Raw genomic sequence first — 12,849 nt, 5'->3', positions numbered from 1 at the left:
AGGAATAGGTTTGATATTCATCCTCAATGAAATGGTTTCTTTGTAATGAAAATAGAAAGGGTTACCTGTGGGGCTGAGGAATAACACCCAATTCCGAAGGCTCATTCAGCTTTAGGGTGCTTTAAGCTACTTTTACTTGATTGTTTAATTGATTTAATTTATATGCATACTGTTAATTTTTAGTTTTTATGCTCTTTTAAAAAGTGCATAATGCAGCTTTAACACTTTTCAAGACTAAGAGAACTGCCAGCATGCTGGTGCTAGCGGCTCTCTGGCTTAGGATGAGCAGACAGTCCTTGGTTTTGGTGGCCTGTATCCGTCTGGAGTTGTATAAGGTGTATAGACTGTATAAGGTATTAACAGACCTGATTGCCGTCAACGAGAGCGTGCAGCATGTTAAAGCTATATCGCCCAGTCTCTTCACATCTACAGCTGCTTATATCTGGATCAAACTGACTTAACGTTTCTTTTAACGGAATAGTCACAATTGTGGTCAATAAGTCACAATCCTTTTTACCTGTTGAAATACCTTTAAATGGCCTAAACAACACATGTAATGCATTATTTAACTTGAAGTGATTGTAGCCTCTACTTATTGACTGAAAGGTCGATTCTGCCTCAAAATTACTTTTCATTCAGAAGAGTTATATTTGACAGATTATAAAACCGAAATTGTCCAGCTTTTTTTATTTCATATATAATAACATTATATTTTTTAATGACATACTGACCACCAAACCAAAAATGTCCTTGGATTTAATTTCAGAAATCTGGTCATGTTACTCTGGCTCTACTTAAGGACAACAGTTGTGTGAGCTAAATGCTAATGTCCTCACAATGACAATGTTACAGTTTTTTACAACTGCTTACACACTAAATCTTGACATGTCACATGATTTTTGAAACCTCTCACTCAAAGAGCAAAAGCTTACCTCAAATCTCCAAAACCATTAGCCATTTTTCAGCCTTTAACTCAGTTTTCAAATGCATAAAACACTTATTTTCAAAACACTACACACAAAGGAGCGGCTGTGGCTCAGGTAGAGCGAGTTGTCCGTTTATCGGAAGGTCGGCGGTTCAACCCCAAATTGCCCCTGGTGGCTGTTCCACCAGTGTATGAATGTGTGTGAATGTTACTTTCTGTTTGAGCACTTAGACTCAGTGTGTGAATGTAGTGTAGAAGCGCTTTGAGTGGTTGAAAAGACTAGAACGGCGCTATACAAATACGGAGCATTTACAAAAATCTAACAGGACCTGCTTTCCTTTTCCAAACACAAGCAATCAAAATGCTACACTTATTCACCAGGTCACACACCCACTCCTCACATGTGCAAACACTAATTGCTTAACTGATCCCTAACCAATCACTGCTTTAGTATAGGCCTATATTCAGGTCAAAGGTCAGATTACCTGTTTTGAACAATCGATGCCAACATTGGACAGAGAGCAAGGGGAGTAGGAGTTAGAGGTAGGAGACGACAACGAGGACGTTCAAGGAGGAAGAAGAAGAGGACGAGTTGGAAGAGGACGAGGTCAAAGAAGAGAAGGAAGGAGAGCGGTCTCTGATGAGATCGGGGCCACACTTATTGATCATGTGATCAACCATGGGTGGACCATGAGAGAAGCTGGATTGAGTCGCTTTACAGTGGCGTCCATAATTCAAACCTTCAGAAATGAGAACAGGTATGCAGTCATCTATCTAATGACTGTTTCAGCATTAGATCAACATTGTACTGTAAAATACACATTACTGCATAGTATTGCAAAACATTTGTAGCACTAAGCCATCCATTTATGCACTGCATTGTATAATTGAGGTTGGTTATCATGCTGTACTACAATATTTTGCAAATGTTTTACAGTAAGTATACTGCACACTCACACTGTTTTTGAATTGTCTACAGAGTGGAAAGGCAAAGAAATCGCGTGTTTGCAGAAAAACAACAATTATAAATTGGTTTTGCAACAATGCAATTCAGATTTGAGAAATAAGAGATCATATCTTGAATAATGAAACCATATTCAACAACATCAATACTGTAGGCCCGCCAACCATACAACGCATCCTCCAAAGGCATCAAGTGACAATGATACAACTGTACAAGGTACCATTTGAGAGAAACTCTGACAGTCAAGAATCTGCGACGTGACTTTATCGATGTATGTATGCAACACTTCTTCCAATCCTTCAAACACATACCATATGTACTAATCTGTATATTCTTTTGTCTGTTACAGAGAATATTGGAGATGGATGCCCGTGTAATTCGTCATGAATATTTTTATGTGGATGAGGTTGGCTTCAACCTCACCAAATCCAGGCGCAGGGAAAGAAATGTAATCGGACAGAGGGCAATTATCAATGTCCCTGAACAGCATGGGGGAAATATAACTATGTGTGCTGCCATCGCTCAGAACGGTGTCCTCCATCACCATGCAACACCGCCCACATGCTCACTTTTCTGGATGCAGTTCACACCATGCTTGTCCCAGACTCAAATCCGGACCCTGCTAGATTTGTTGTTATATGGGACAATGTCAGTTTTCATCGGGCTGTTCTGGTCCAAAACTGGTTTGCCACCCATCCAAAGTTTGTAATTGTGTACCTACCCCCATATTCACCATTTCTAAATCCCATAGAGGAATTCTTCTCAGCCTGGTGCCGGAAAGTGTACGATCGCCAACCCTATGCCCGCATGCCGCTTCTCCAGGCAATGGAGGAAGCATGTGGGGACATTGAGGCTGCCTCTGTCCAAGGTTGGATATGCCTTGCTAGAAGATACTTCCCTCGCTGTTTAGCAAGAGAAAATATATCTTGTGATGTGGATGAAGTATTGCAGCCAGAAGCAGCCCGAAGGAGAGGTGAGATGAGAGATGAAGCTTAGCACTTGAGATCTTCTCCCCCAACACCAAGCATTGCCTGTTAGCAATGGTGAAAATCTGCATCCAAGATCTGTGAAGAGGATGTGAGCCACCTCTTCCATTGGCAGAAGATCAAGAAGATTCCTGGCCCCAACGGTGTGTCTCCATACAGCCTGAAAATCTGCCCAGACCAGCTAGCCCCCCATCTTCACACAGATCTTCAACAGATCACTGGAGCTGTGTGAAATTCCCTCCTGCTTCAAACGCTCCACAATCATCCCAGTCCCCAATCACATCCAGCACCCGGACTATCAGCACTGGCGCCCCCCGGGGGTGTGTGCTCTCCACACTGCTCTTCTCCCTCTACACCAACGACTGCATCTCAGGAGACCCATCAGTCAAACTCCTGAAGTTCGCTGACGACACAACGGTCATCGGCCTCATCCGGGACGGTGACGAGTCGGCCAACAGACGGAAAGTTGATCAGCTGGCTCTCTGGTGCAGTCAGAACAACCTGTAGCTTAACATGCTGAAAGCTGTGGAGATAACCGAGGACTTCAGGAGGAGCCCCCCAACTCTGCCCCCCATCACCATACTAAACAACCCTGTGTCTGTTCTGGAATCCTTCAGGTTTCTGGGATCCACTGTTTCCCAAGACCTGAAGTGGGAGCCCAACATGGACATCATCATCAAGAACGCCCAGCAGAGGATGTACTTCCTGCACCAGCTCAGGAAGCTCAACCTGCCCAAGGAGCTGCTGATCCAGTTCTACACAGCCATCATCCAGTCTGTTTTCTGCACCTCCATCGTGGGCGGCTGTGGCTCAGGAGATAGAGCGGGTTGCCCGAAGGTCAGCGGTACAATCCCCAGCTCCTCCAGGCTGCGTGTCGAAGTGTCCTTGGGCAAGATACTGAACCTCCGAATTGCCGGCTTTTCCGCCATTGTATGAATGTGTGTGAATGTTAGTTTCTGTTTGAGCACTTAGGCTCAGTGTGTAAAAGTGCTTTGAGTGGTCAAAAAGACTAGAAAGGTGCTATACAGAGCATTGGTGGTGGTCTGGTTTGGATCTGCCACCAAAAAGGACAGGACTGCAGAAAAGAAGCTCCCGGATGCAGAAAAGATCATCTTCAGGACCTATACATTTCCAGAGTCAGGAAACATCACTGCAGATCCATCTCACCATGTCTTCCAGCTTCTCCACTCTGGTAGGCTACAGAGCACTGCGCCAAAACCAACAGTTTCTTCCCACAAGCTATCACTCTGATGAACAGCTGATTTCAGACTCACGGTGTCAGGTACAATTCCAGTAACTCTGTCTCTAATCGGCCACCTGTTTACTGGCTAACACTTATTATTTATTCACCATTCTCTATTTAAGTGCTGTTCATACTGTAATATTGTCATGTTGTATTTACTATATACCAATCCACCTACCTCAAGTCATTACTCCTGCACAAACTACTTATACTTATTTATTCCAGCATCCTTTGCACTGTGCTCCATCGCACAGTGTACATGTGTACATGTATGCGTGTATATGTACCTGTCAAATTCCTCGTATGTGTACACATACCTGGCAATAAAAGCTGATTCTGATAATACTTACTAATTAGTACTAAAAATAGCTATGTCATTAAGTGCAAGAAGAAACTTCCTCCCTCCACACACTTCCAGTAAGATTGGAGAGGCAGTGTCTGACAATTTCTGTAACTATTATCCACTTTTTTTCGCCTAAAAAAAAAAATAATAATTCAACACATAAACACGTCATGCAAACTAGTTATTTTCTAGTATAACCCAACCCTCAGTTTTACAGGTATTTCGTAATAGGTTAAGGCACAGTATCAAACTAATTTAAATTTTGAGCTGATGATGGTGCTAGATGAAAAGTTAATAAAACCACCAAAGTTACTACAATGTATCCTGAGAGTGACATGAATGTCCAGATTTATTTCAATTGATACAATGGGTTGAGAAATTTCACTCAAAACAACAAGTTTGGCTCAAGAGGAAAATACAGGGGATCAGGTTTATTGTCTTTATGACTATCTGTACAAAACCATAGTAGATACAGATACTGCTCAGTTGTCAAATTAGTATATGTTATTAGGCTACATATAATAATCAGTATTATAGTGAGCTATGACTATGACAACTGAACAACTTCATCTTATGAAAACTGTATAAACAAGGTCCTTTAGTGTTATCTTAGTTCTTTTATTGGTTAAATTAGTAAAAGTAAAAATAAATTTGTTTTTGGGACATGCCAACTACCAACTACGACTTTTTAATCACTTAAGGTATTAAACTGCATACTTCAAAAGGTGCAGAACTGTAATACACAGTAAAATATACAGTTAACAATAATTGTCAGTGTTTCAGGAAAGAATGACCGCAATAAAAATAGTCAACAAGCACAGCACTTGTATAGCCTACACAAAAGATTTTTAAATGGTACTACATGAACAGTATAAAATGTATTTCTATAATTTGTCTGTGTGATGTGGCATTTGAGGTGTAGCTGTGCAGGATTGTGTATGCGTGTGTTTGTGGGCTTTGTTTATGTCTGTATGAGTACATGTTACCTTGGGGAGATGAGTCACAGCTACGAGTGTGATTCATCTCACTTTGTCACACACTAACTAACTAAGGTTCGCTAATCGAGACAGTCAACACACACACACACACACAAATACACACACTTGGTTTAGGTTAGTTTAGTTTAGTAGCACATGTTTTTTAAGAGACAGAAAGAATATTGTGCAGGAGAGGTTGGAAGCCAAAAAATGGCTTGTGAAGATATCTCCCCTATAAAGGCTTAATAGCAAAATAGTAGGCAAAATAGTCATACTTGTTTTGCAGCATTTTTGGCTGCATGCTGTGTTTACCTGATGCTTGTTCCAAAACCTTTTAATATGCAGTGTGTTACTCTTGGACTTGTCCCTATATCATCCTGTATCAAGCTGATGCTGGCTTGTTGTAAAATATTGAATTTTGGTTGTTTTCAAGCTCTGTGAAACTGGAGGTTCCTGTGACCTTTGTGGTAAAACAATTATTTTGCAGAATAAATTATAATAATATCATTATTTGTTAAAAGGCCAACCTTAAAAAACATCCTAAAAAACAATAATGGAAAGAAATGCAGGGTGTGTTTGCATACATTATGCTTGAAGTCTTTTTTCCCTTTCTTTCTCTCTGTGACAAAACCATTAACACATCGTGCCTGCATATGAGCGAGCATCACTGCCATCACTGGAACTATTTTCTGTCCTTGCTGTCAACATGCTCCTCGCACACATCGAGCGCATGTTTGCATGGCTGATTTGAGCATGCTGGGGTTATTAGCAAGTGCATGTAAGTGTATGATGAGATAGAAAAGTGGAAGCTGTGGCAATGTTTCCTGTGAAGATGGAGGCTGATACGCTCCACTAACTGCAAAGCTTGGAGTGTGAGTCACACTGTCGTGGGAGAGTACTGCACAGCCGAGGATTGGGCTGCAGTCTGCTCGGCTGATTGGCACACCCATCCATCCCAATGAGTGTGTTTGTGTGTGTGGGGGGGGAGTGTGCTGTATCTCTGGGTGCCTGGGAGTCTGCTGCATTGATGTGATACTGTAACATCTCATTGGCTGTGGAAAACAGATAGGAAGCTGGAATGTCTCTCAGCCAGTGTGTGGGGTTGGGCACTCCTTGTACAGGAAATCTTGAGAAAATAAAATCACTAATAAGTAATATAAGACATAAAATTATAAATTTCAGTATGCTTTGATGAAGTCAGTATATACTAAAAATATACTCTGTACTACTATACTACTTTTAATGAAAACAAAACTTAAACACTGTAAATGAGCTGTGTTGGCAAAATTTGGTCCCAGTTGGTTCTATTCCCACAGATGACAATGGGTGATATGGATGATATGACACCATGTTAACATATTTACAGCAGGGCGTCGGCGGAAGTCAGTTGCAGAAGCAAAAAATCAACAGGTAGAATCAAAAATCTGCTTATTTGCACTAGTGTGTTTTTTCTGAGATGTCACTTTTTACACAAATAGGAAACTACAATACAGTGCAGTCACAGTGCATGTTGTGTTTCAGTTATGGGGTGTGTTTGTGATTGTAGATATGCCCAAAGATTGCTAAGACAAAGATATGTTAATTTTATACATATTTTGCTAAAATAGGATTTATGTTTTACGCAGAGATGCTGTTGCAAATCTAACACAAGACTTCAAGTGTACAAGCTAGCGGCTCTGCAAGGCTATATAAGCACACTGCTGATGTTCAGCAGCGTCCTAGCCAAGATAGGCAGCAGCAAGTCATTGTATAAAAGTTGAAGGAATACTATACAACCATTCAGATATAAAAACATAAAATCATAAGAACAAGAACAACTTTACTCACAATAATTGAGGCAGCTAAAATTACAAACAATGACACATAGTGGAAGTGATTTAAAACTGCCAAAAGAAACTATTTTTTTCAATTTAAAAGTCATTATTTCCAATATGGAAAATAATATCTCTCCATCTTGTTATTGTCACACTTTGATTCCACCTGTTGATTTGTAGCCACTGGCTCTATGCATAGCATTGTTGATCAGTCAGTTGGTCCACCACTTTAGTCAAGGCTAAAATATCTCAACAACTCTTGGATGGATGGCCATGAAATTTGACACAGACATTCATGTCCCCCTCAAGATAAGTTGTGGTGATCCCTTAATTTTCCATCTTGCGCCACCATCATGTCAGAGTTTAAGTTTGTCCATTACTTCTGTTAACACCTTGACGCCGATTGTCGCGAATTCGCATCACACCTTCCTTTCAGACTGCAAGCCAAGATAGCGGATGGATTCCCCCAATGCCTGTTTGTGCATATTTGATACGTACCTAGGAACCTTTTGCAAGCCCTGGTTTCTCGTTTAGGCCCGTTTGCTTCATACCTACATCATACCTGCATTTATATCTTTTCTATGTTCTATAGACAAATTAACAATCTCCATTTAATTTACCAGCAGCTTGAAAGCAAATGAAAACACAAAGATTTTTTTTTTTTATTGTAAAAAAATTCAGGCGTCAAGGGGTTAAGGATCAAACTCTGCAAAACTAATGACATTACCATCAGCCTCATTTGCACTTTGTGTTAAGTGCTAATTAGAAATTAAGAAATTTGTTAGCAAGCTAAAACACTAAACTAAGATGGTGAACATGAGAAACATACTGGTTAAACATCTGTATGTTAGTTGTAATCATTATGAGCCTGTCAATGGTATACTTGTATTTACTAAACTTGGTTTATCATCAAAAATGTGGGGGGTACTGTCTCCATTCACAGGACTTAATTTTGTTAACTGTCCCAAATGAACGGAATTTGGGGGGAAAAAACTTTCACATACTCCGTACAAAATACTATTTCCACCAGTATGGCAGACTTCAATCCAGTGCCATCACTGCATATTTTATAAATATGCTGTTTATGGCCAAAACAAATGTCTGATGTCATACATAAAAATACTGTAACAAAAAAAATCTATAAATAACTGAAATATTTGCTTAGAAGGTTGTTATTGTCCACCAATCATAACTCTCATTGCTCACTCTTCTGCATAACTTTTTATTCAAGTCCCATGCTTGCAGAAATCAATTGTATTGTGAGAATTCCCTGTTGCTGTGCAATACAAATGGAGCAATAAGTTATTTCAGGCAGACAAGCGCAATCACCAATCACATTCTCACAAGTCGATAAGGTGGTGTTTATCAGCTGACAATCATTCATGCTGCTGCTGTGTCTGTTTACTACCTGCTCCTACCTGCTAATCGCTGCTGTTACCCTTGCTGCCATCTCCACTCTCCCGCCTCCTCCTCCTCTGCTAGCCTCTTATTACCATACTTACAATTCCATCTGTTGCCTTGTGCATTTATGTGTCTCTTTATATCTTAGTAATGTGTATCTACTTGTGTGTGTTCTGTGTACCTCTTGAGGGATTTATTTTGGGAGCAACCAACGATGGTATTAAACCCTTTAACATTAAGTGGAAAGAGCAAAATCACAAAAGCACAATATTGAAATTTTGCATTTGATAAAGATGTAATATTATTTCATTAAGAGCCAATGTCAGATGTGACCATTGTGAAGAACATAAGAGCTGCAAAGGGAATATGAGTCGTGCTGGAGTAAAAATGCCACAAGCGAGGAGAGGCAAAGAGACAAGGATAGCAGAGGGAGACTCCATATCACTCTCATTTGTCATTGCATGCCTTCAGGCTGAAGTTAGCATTTTCTTTTAAAATAACTAAACATGCACTCTGTTACAAGGGAAGCAACAGCAGAAAATCACATTACCAATGAACTCATCACCATTCTAGAAATGGTTATGGTTGACCATGCTGATGTGTCACACATCACAACATGAAGAGATGTTATTTCCCTCTGCAACCAGAACTCAATTTAAGCATTTGCAAACTCTTTTCTGAGGAGCTACATACAGTCCATCACCATGAAATACTCAACTGCAGGCCACATACTGTATGTGCGCAGGAAGTTGACAGTATGCATAGTAATATGAAGAAAGTCACGTCAGTTAGTGAATGTTTCTATCCAGTATCATTTTACCCTAAGAATTCTCCCAGTTGTGCAGTCTAGTCGAACAACATGTACCGTTTTAGACTGTATCCGCCCTCAGATGTACTCTCTGTACATTCAAGATGAAGTTCTCTACATCCCACTGCCACTCAACCTTTGATTAGTTGGCTCTGAAGATGAAAAAGACCTGCTGGGCAGACCAACACACAGTGTTTCATCAGCCAAAAGTCTTATTACAAGAGCACAATCTTCCACATCATTTTATAGCTGATATTTGTTCCAATCAGACCGTTTATTTACAAATGTAGAGTGAAAATCTCATTTTAAAGAAATTGTGTGGAAAATATAATATAATACATTTCTCATCATTGAACTTGTTCATAAAGTAAATACACATTAAGGCTGATCTTCCATTATGAAACCTGACCAGTTCAATGAAGAAAAAAAATCTATTAACTTAATTTAGAGTAAAGGAAATTAATGCTGATTACATTTCAACCTACACGTTCTATAACACTGAGCGGTGTTAGGATGAACTCTAACCATCATTGTGGCTATTTTTAAAGTGACATTAGTACAGTTATAAAGCAATTAAGTTATATCAAATGAAAATGAAGACAGTGTTTTGAATGTGAAATGTTTAATGAACTTGTTTGAAGTGATTTATAGTATGTATGCATATAGTGGCATGAGTCTAGGGATGGCAATATCAGTCTGTCGAGCAGTCCACCGCTGTGGTCCAGACTTATATCTGAACACTGTTGCCCTTTCATCCCTTCCCAGGAGATTGAACAAATGTTCACATTTGTCAATAAATCTGATTCTGATTAATAAAACACAAAAGATTCAGCATTTTAGAGGTAGCCTTCACTTTCATCCTTACTTTTTTACATGAGATATTACATCTTCTGTCGTGACATTATGTCCTCATCTTTTCACATAATATACCTGATTTCACTAATTTGAGGTCTACTGTATTGCTTGGGATCGTCACATCCACCTCCACCAACTAGACTGCTCCTGTACCCATCATGAATACCTATCCACGTTTGCTGTCATCACATCTATAAAAGAAATTGAGTGCTGGACATACAACTGTAGTTTTTTGCTCCAGATAACATTAGCACCTGGTCGGCGTTAGCCATTAGGCTAATGCACACCAGAGTATAGAGCACGTACAAATATTTAAAAGATTACGACTTATTTCTCAAAATATTACAATTTTATTCTGGATATGTCAGAGAACACAGATATGTGGGAACAATTTTGGATGTGCAGTAAGTGTCAGGTTTCCTTGTCTTTCCTTGCTTACCTTGACGTTAGTTGAACGTCTTGTTTGCCTGCAAGACTGGCAGCTGCTGCTGCTCCACTTCAGTGCATCGAACATGAATTGAGACACTGTAGGTTAATGTAAGTAGCTATCTAGCTTCTTTAATTCGCTTAACTTTCCTATCTTCAGAGTTTCATAGTTAGTATTTCTTTAACTTAAAGTGAGCCATCTGATGTTAGCTAACCACCCTGTCATTTCATTCCCATTTTAAGATATCATATTTTTAGCTAATTGTTAGCTAACACCAGTACTTAGGCATGAGCAGTGAAACTGAGGATTAGTTATTGTAGAGATATATTTTGACATCAATATTAGAGCCCGACTGATATGGGTTTTTGGGGGCCAATGCCAATGCCGATATTAAAGTGAAAAAGAGCCAATTAATGAGCTGATATTTAGATTTAGAGAATGATTTGGATAATAGACCCCTTTACTGTATAAATTACACTTAGAACAGGCCGATATTGAAAGCTGGTATGTATGTGGACTATAAAACCTTTTCCTAAATGGATTATCTGTTATGAGTTATATTTTTTCCCTGTGGTTTTCTGGTTTTTGCCATTGTTTCATGTGTCTTAATGAAGGAACGAAAGAAACGGAGGCAAATAGCTCTGTTTCTTTCGTTCCTTGTCCTTTCATTCCTTGTCCTTAGTTATTTATGTCTTGTCTTGTCTCTTATCTTAGTTCTTAGTTCCGTGCTTAAGTTCATGTTTAGTGTCATTCCTGGTCTGTGTACTTCTGTGTTTTATTATCTTGATCTTGTCTTAGTACTTAGTCTTATGTTTCCATGTTTTAGTGTAGTCCTGTCTTCTGTTTGGTCCGGTCTCAGTCCATGCCCTGATTTTGCAGTCTTTCCATATTTTGTGTTTTACTTTGGTAGATCTGTCCTGGTGTGTTTGCGTCTGGCCGCAGCGTAGCAGCTGGCAACCGCTGTTACGACGAGAACCCCATGTAACGTTATGTGAAGGCTAACTTTGCCAGGAGACCCAGGTAGGGATCATCTGCGTAGTTGGTGGGATTTGAACATGTTTTCTATTATCTTTTAGACATAGCCTACATGTGTACAAAATAATATGAATGCAACAACTGTACAGAGCTTTGTTTAGTTTAGTTTGGGTTGCAGGTAGTGAGTCACTGTCTTAGTGGTTTTCCTTTCTTGGTTCTGTTCTGATGGTCTGGCTTAGTACTCATCCTGTGTGTGGGATAAAGTTGCTCCTTGCCCATTGATTGTGAGCTCCCCTTGTATGGGTTAACGGTCTGCTGGTCATTATATTTACTGCATGTCAGCCAGTGTGTGTTTTATGGGCTCATTTATATTTCAGCCAACCTGTCTCTTTGTGTATTTAACATAGAATCTATTTTTTGATTATTATACTTTTACATTTTAATATAGCCTAACTGCTTTCCAGTCATACTTACCTTCAGTGTGCTAGGGACCTGTTTTTTGTGGCTCCAAAGGGGGCCTCCGCTATCTTCCAATTTCTTAGCTGTCCATCACCCACATTTATTGTATGTCACCTATTTAACCAAGAATGATAGAGCTAGAGACTGATGTAATTAATTTTTTGGGACCACTGGGTAGTAGGAATAGGATAGTTAGCTCTTAGGGTTTTCTGTATGTAGGTTTTAAATTATACTGTAGAAGTAGCATGTGCTTCATTTAGACAATGTGTTAGTACTTCAAATATATATATATTTGCTTATTGTTTGGGCAACTTCAAGCTTCAGATAGCTTAAAAAAGGTGTCCCTTTTCACAAATCTGCATTATTTCTAATGATTGTACTTGCATTTTAATGTTTTGTGAATAAACTAAACTGGACTGAACTAAACTGAACTGAGCTTGGCATTGTGCAGCGACAAAGACTAAAACTAACACTAAAACTAATAAAAACTATTTAACTATTTAAAAACATTTTCAAAAAATAAAAACTAAACTAAACGTCTCGGGTTACGTATGTAACCCTTGTTCCCCGAGAAGGGGAACGAGACACTGCGTCGGTGACGACACTATGGGAACGCCTCTGGGTGTGGCAGGGCTGAACTATGAATGAAACTACTCCAATCCTATTGGTGTT

Source organism: Micropterus dolomieu, linkage group LG09 (genome assembly GCF_021292245.1).
Source record: "Micropterus dolomieu isolate WLL.071019.BEF.003 ecotype Adirondacks linkage group LG09, ASM2129224v1, whole genome shotgun sequence".
In the NCBI taxonomy this organism is placed as follows: Eukaryota; Metazoa; Chordata; class Actinopteri; order Centrarchiformes; family Centrarchidae; genus Micropterus; species Micropterus dolomieu.
Note: the sequence above shows the minus strand (reverse complement) of the source record.